The sequence below is a fragment of the Coregonus lavaretus genome, assembly GCF_964263955.1.
Source record: "Coregonus lavaretus genome assembly, chromosome: 29".
NCBI classification, from domain to species: Eukaryota; Metazoa; Chordata; class Actinopteri; order Salmoniformes; family Salmonidae; genus Coregonus; species Coregonus lavaretus.
The window spans coordinates 23104601-23111108 of NC_140016.1; positions in this window are offsets into that span (position 1 = coordinate 23104601).

The window sequence follows — 6508 nt, forward strand, 5'->3', positions numbered from 1 at the left end:
CGATCCGGTTCAAATCCGGGCTCTGGCTGGATACCAATACAAAGATCCAGTGAGGGAAAAAAGTATTTGATCCCCTGCTGATTTTGTACGTTTGCCCACTGACAAAGAAATGATCAGTCTATAATTTTAATGGTAGGTTTATTTGAACAGTGAGAGACAGAATAACAACAAAAAAATCCAGAAAAACGCATGTCAAAAATGTTATAAATTGATTTGCATTTTAATAAGGGAAATAAGTGTTTGACCCCCATTTTCAATGGTGAGAGGTCGTGGATGGGTATTCCAGCATGACAATGACCCAAAACACACGGCCAAGGCAACAAAGGAGTGGCTCAAGAAGAAGCACATTAAGGTCCTGGAGTGGCCTAGCCAGTCTCCAGACCTTAATCCCATAGAAAATCTGTGTAGGAAGCTGAAGGTTCGAGTTACCAAACGTCAGCCTCGAAACCTTAATGACTTGGAGAAGATCTGCAAAGAGGAGTGGGACAAAATCCCTCCTGAGATGTGTGCAAACCTGGTGGCCAACTACAAGAAACGTCTGACCTTTGTGATTGCCAACAAGGGTTTTGCCACCAAGTACTAAGTCATGTGTTGCAGAGGGGTCAAATACTTATTTCCCTCATTAAAATGCAAATCAATTTATAACATTTTTTGACATGCGTTTTCTGGATTTTGTTGTTGTTTTTCTGTCTCTCACTGTTCAAATAAACCTACCATTAAAATTATAGACTGATCATGTCTTCGTCAGTGGGCAAACGTACAAAATCAGCAGGGGATCAAATACTTTTTCCCCTCACTGTACGTATACCATCAGGGTGATCATTGAAATACAGTAAATACAGTGGGGGAAAAAAGTATTTAGTCAGCCACCAATTGTGCAAGTTCTCCCACTTAAAAAGATGAGAGAGGCCTGTAATTTTCATCATAGGTACACGTCAACTATGACAGACAAATTGAGGGAAAAAAATCCAGAAAATCAGATTGTAGGATTTTTAATGAATTTATTTGCAAATTAGGGTGGAAAATAAGTATTTGGTCACCTACAAACAAGCGAGATTTCTGGCTCTTACAGACCTGTAACTTCTTCTTTAAGAGGCTCCTCTGTCCTCCACTCGTTACCTGTATTAATGGCACCTGTTTGAACTTGTTATCAGTATAAAAGACACCTGTCCACAACCTCAAACAGTCACACTCCAAACTCCACTATGGCCAAGACCAAAGAGCTGTCAAAGGACACCAGAAACAAAATTGTAGACCTGCACCAGGCTGGGAAGACTGAATCTGCAATAGGTAAGCAGCTTGGTTTGAAGAAATCAACTGTGGGAGCAATTATTAGGAAATGGAAGACATACAAGACCACTGATAATCTCCCTCGATCTGGGGCTCCACGCAAGATCTCACCCCGTGGGATCAAAATGATCACAAGAACGGTGAGCAAAAATCCCAGAACCACACGGGGGGACCTAGTGAATGACCTGCAGAGAGCTGGGACCAAAGTAACAAAGCCTACCATCAGTAACACACTACGCTGCCAGGGACTCAAATCCTGCAGTGCCAGACGTGTCCCCCTGCTTAAGCCAGTACATGTCCAGGCCCGTCTGAAGTTTGCTAGAGTGCATTTGGATGATCCAGAAGAGGATTGGGAGAATGTCATATGGTCAGATGAAACCAAAATATAACTTTTTGGTAAAAACTCAACTCGTCGTGTTTGGAGGACAAAGAATGCTGAGTTGCATCCAAAGAACACCATACCTACTGTGAAGCATGGGGGTGGAAACATCATGCTTTGGGGCTGTTTTTCTGCAAAGGGACCAGGACGACTGATCCGTGTAAAGGAAAGAATGAATGGGGCCATGTATCATGAGATTTTTAGTGAAAACCTCCTTCCATCAGCAAGGGCATTGAAGATGAAACATGGCTGGGTCTTTCAGCATGACAATGATCCCAAACACACCGCCCGGGCAACGAAGGAGTGGCTTCGTAAGAAGCATTTCAAGGTCCTGGAGTGGCCTAGCCAGTCTCCAGATCTCAACCCCATAGAAAATATTTGGAGGGAGTTGAAAGTCTGTGTTGCCCAGCGACAGCCCCAAAACATCACTGCTCTAGAGGAGATCTGCATGGAGGAATGGGCCAAAATACCAGCAACAGTGTGTGAAAACCTTGTGAAGACTTACAGAAAACGTTTGACCTGTGTCATTGCCAACAAAGGGTATATAACAAAGTATTGAGAAACTTTTGTTATTGACCAAATACTTATTTTCCACCATAATTTGCAAATAAATTCATTAAAAATCCTACAATGTGATTTTCTGGATTTTTTTTCTCATTTTGTCTGTCATAGTTGACGTGTACCTATGATAAAAATTACAGGCCTCTCTCATCTTTTTAAGTGGTAGAACTTGCACAATTGGTGGCTGACTAAATACTTTTTTCCCCCACTGTAGATGCCTTATTGATGTGGTGCTCCAGAATACTGTAGATGGCTACCATTGATGTGGTGCTCCAAAAAAAATGTATGCACGCATGACTGTAAGTCGCTTTGGATAAAAGCGTCTGCTAAATGGCATATTATTATTATTATTATTAAAGCCTGCTGTATTCATGGTGGGTATGCTTGCATGCGTGTGTCTCACATCCGTAGATGGTGTCTAGGCACCTCTAGTCCAGACACTTGCCAGATAACGATGTGGAGGGAGAGCAAAGCCAGTCCCCATACCTCCCTGTTGTAAACAGATCTGCAGCATTGCATCATTTGTTAATTTGATTACGGAGAATGCTGGCTAATGTTGTGCTCTCCAGTGGCACTGCAGATATTTGTCACTTATATTGTGCAACTCTACTGTGTGTCTGATAGCCAGGAGATGATGACTTGCTGCCTTGCCAATAAAAGTCATTTGTAAAATTGTGGTCAATTTTGACAGTCATCCCCCTGTGCTTCCCCCCCTGGTGTCAATATATAATCTCATAGGCTGTGACAATGACCAAATGCCAGATGGGCTGGTTCATTTTTACCCTAGTGGGCCTGCAGTGGTGTAAAGTTACTAAGTAAAAATACTTTGAAGTACTACTTAAGTAGCTTTTTGGGGTATCTGTACTTTACTTGAGTATTTATGTTTTTGAATAATTTTACTCCACTACATTCCTAAAGAAAATATGTACTTTTTACTTACATTTTCCCTGACACCTAAAAGTACTCGTTACATTTCGAATGCTCAGGCAGGACAGTAATACGGTCCAATTCACACACTTATCAATATAACGTGTTGTCATCCCTACTGCATCTGCTCTAGTGGACTCTCTAAACACAAATACTGCATTTGTAAATGATGTCTGAGTTTTGGAGTGTGCATCTGACTGTCCGTAAAAAAAAAAGAAAATTGTGCTGTCTGGTTTGCTTAATATAAGAAATTAGATTTAGAGCATTTACTTTGTACATTAACTCAAGTATGGAAATGTAGTACTTTTTCCACCACTGTACTTAAGTACATTTAAAACCATATACTTTTAGACTTTTACTCAGGTAGAATTTTACTGTGTCACTTTTACTTCAGTCATTTTCTATTACGGTATCTTTACTTTTACTCAAGTATGACAATTGAGTACTTTTTCAACCACTGTGGGCCTGTATAATTAGTTTTTTTGTGCAAAATAAGTCTCAAGCTTTTATGTCGTATGTACGGGATACACACGGTATATACCGTCCAACAAAATGCTTACTTGCAGGTTCCTTCTCGACAATGTAACAACAATAAGAAATAATAAAAGGTAAGAATATGAACATTAAGTAAATGGCTCAGTAGAATAGAATAAAAAATTTAGCATAAGTATAATACAGGAAGGCACAATTTATAGTCCATTATTTACACCTGTACAATGTAACGTACAGTTCCTTCGGAAAGTATTCAGACCCCTTGACTTTTTCCACATTTGTTACGTTACAGCCTTATTCTAAAATGGATTAAATATTTAAAAAAATCTCAGCAATCTACACACAATACCCCATAATGACAAAGTGAAAACAGGTTTTTAGAATTTTTGCAAGCAAAACCCCCCCCAAAGAACATACCTTATGTACATAAGTATTCAGACCCTTTGCTATGAGACTCAAAATTGAGCTCAGGTGCATCCTGTTTCCATTGATCATCATTGAGATGTTTCTACAACTTGATTGGAGTCCACCTGTGGTAAATTCAATTGATTGGACATGATTTGGAAAGGCACACACCTGTCTATATAAGGTCCCACAGTTAACAGTGCACATCAGAGCAGAAACCAAGCCAGGAGGTCGAAGGAATTGTCCGTAGAGCGTCGAGACAGGATTGTGTCGAGGCACAGATCTGGGGAAGGGTACCAATAAATGTCTGCTGCATTGAAGGTCCCCAAGAACACAGTGGCCTCCATCATTCTTAGATGAAAGAAGTTTGGAACCACCAAGACTCTTCCTATAGCTGGCCGTCCGGCCAAACTGAACAATCAGGGGAGAAGGGCCTTGGTCAGGGAGGTGACCAAGAACCGATGGTCACTCTGACAGCGCTCTAGAGGTCATCTGTGGAGATGGGAGAATCTTCCAGAAGGACAACCATCTCTGCAACACTCCACCAATCAGGCCTTTATGGTAGAGTGGCCAGACGGAAGCCACTCCTCAGTAAAAGGCACCTGACAGCCCCCTTGGAGTTTGCCAAAAGGCACGTACAGACTCTCAGACCATGAGAAACAAGATTCTCTGGTCTGATGAACCAAGATTGAACTCTTTGGACTGAATGCCAAGCATCACGTCTGGAGGAAACCTGGCACCATCCCTACGGTGAAGCATGGTGGTGGCAGAATCATGCTGTTGGGATGTTTTTCAGTGGCAGGGACTGGGAGACTAGTCAGGATCGAAGGGAAAGATTAATGGAGCAAAGTACAGAGATCCTTGATGAAAACCTGCTCCAGAGCGCTCAGGACCTCAGACTGGGGCGAAGGTTCACCTTCCAACAGGACAACGACCCTAAGCACACAGCAAAGACAACACAGGAATGGCTTCGTGACAAGTCTCTGAATGTCCTTGAGTGGCCCAGCCAGAGCCCGGACCTGAACCGGATCTAACATCTCTGGAGTGACCTGAAAATAGCTGTGCATCGACGCTCCCCATCCAACCTGACAGAGCTTGAGAGGATCTGCAGAGAAGAATGGGAGAAACTCCCCAAATACAGGTGTGCCAAGCTTGTAGCGTCATACCCAAAAAGACTTGAGGCTGTAATCGCTGCCAAAGGTGCTTCAACAAAGTACTGAGTAAAGGCTCTGCATACATATGTAAATGTAATATTTCCGGTTTTTAATAAATTAGGAAACATTCCTAAAAACCTGTTTTTGCTTTGTCATTATGGGGTATTGTGGGTAGATTGAGGGAAAGAAAACAATGTAATCAATTTTAGAATAAGGCTGTAACGTAACAAAATGTGGAAAAAGTCAAGGGGTCTGAATACTTTCTGAAGGCACTGTAAATGTAAAATGATAATTATCTGGCTAATAATGGGGGCCTCAAGGGAAAAAAATACCAGAACCGATTTCTGGTCCCAGTCCTCCCCTGCCTTCGGGCGTTTCTAGAACTTTCCAGCAATGAAGGAACAGGAGCATAGCCTGTGGTTTATGAAAAACCACCTGCCCATCCTCTATATATCAAATTGACAGCTTTGAACATACACAAAAGACCACTGCCAAACCAATGCTAATTGTAAATGAGATGATACTTCTCTGTGGATCATATTTAACCCACTGTGGTCTGGCACCCCATTTCCTGCATTCACTCTTTCTTGAGGTTATACGCGCACACGTGGGAACAAACGCTCCTACAGATGAAATTGACATTTAAAAAAAGGCTAACATAAATTGTCTTGGCTATAGGCTATTGAGACATGTTTGCCAATGTTAGGCTATGTGGAATGCAATGCCTGAATACCTGAACAGAGTGGAAATAAATGCATCTGAAAGTGTCTGCCTAAATTGGTTTAAATGGGGGTTCTAAGCTGACATGGATTTGTTTTAAGATGGTCAAACTATGAATCATTGAGCTATTTGATATGGAATTTTTGGACCCCTTTAGGTATAAAAACAAATATACAAAAATGACTTGATAAAATATTGAATTTGGCCTTCATTATTTAGCAGACGCTCTTATCCAAAGAGACTTACAGTTAGTAAGTGCATACATTTTTTTTTCTCCGTGGGAATCGAACCCACAACCCTGGCGTTGCAAACGCCATGCTCTACCAACTGAGCTACACCGGACTACTGTAGCCCAGAGAAACGCAATGAATAACGCATTCATAAATGGCAAAACATACAGTAAAAAAATCAGCCATAAGTAACAAGGTTTTGAACTGTTTGTCCTAGATCTACAAGATATAAGAAAGTTAAGGAAACATTTTTTTGTTTGTTTACACATTTAACCCCTTTTTGGGTAGGCACAAAACTACCTTCATACTTCCATTCATTTTTTTTTTTAAACCACCGGTACCGAGTCAGA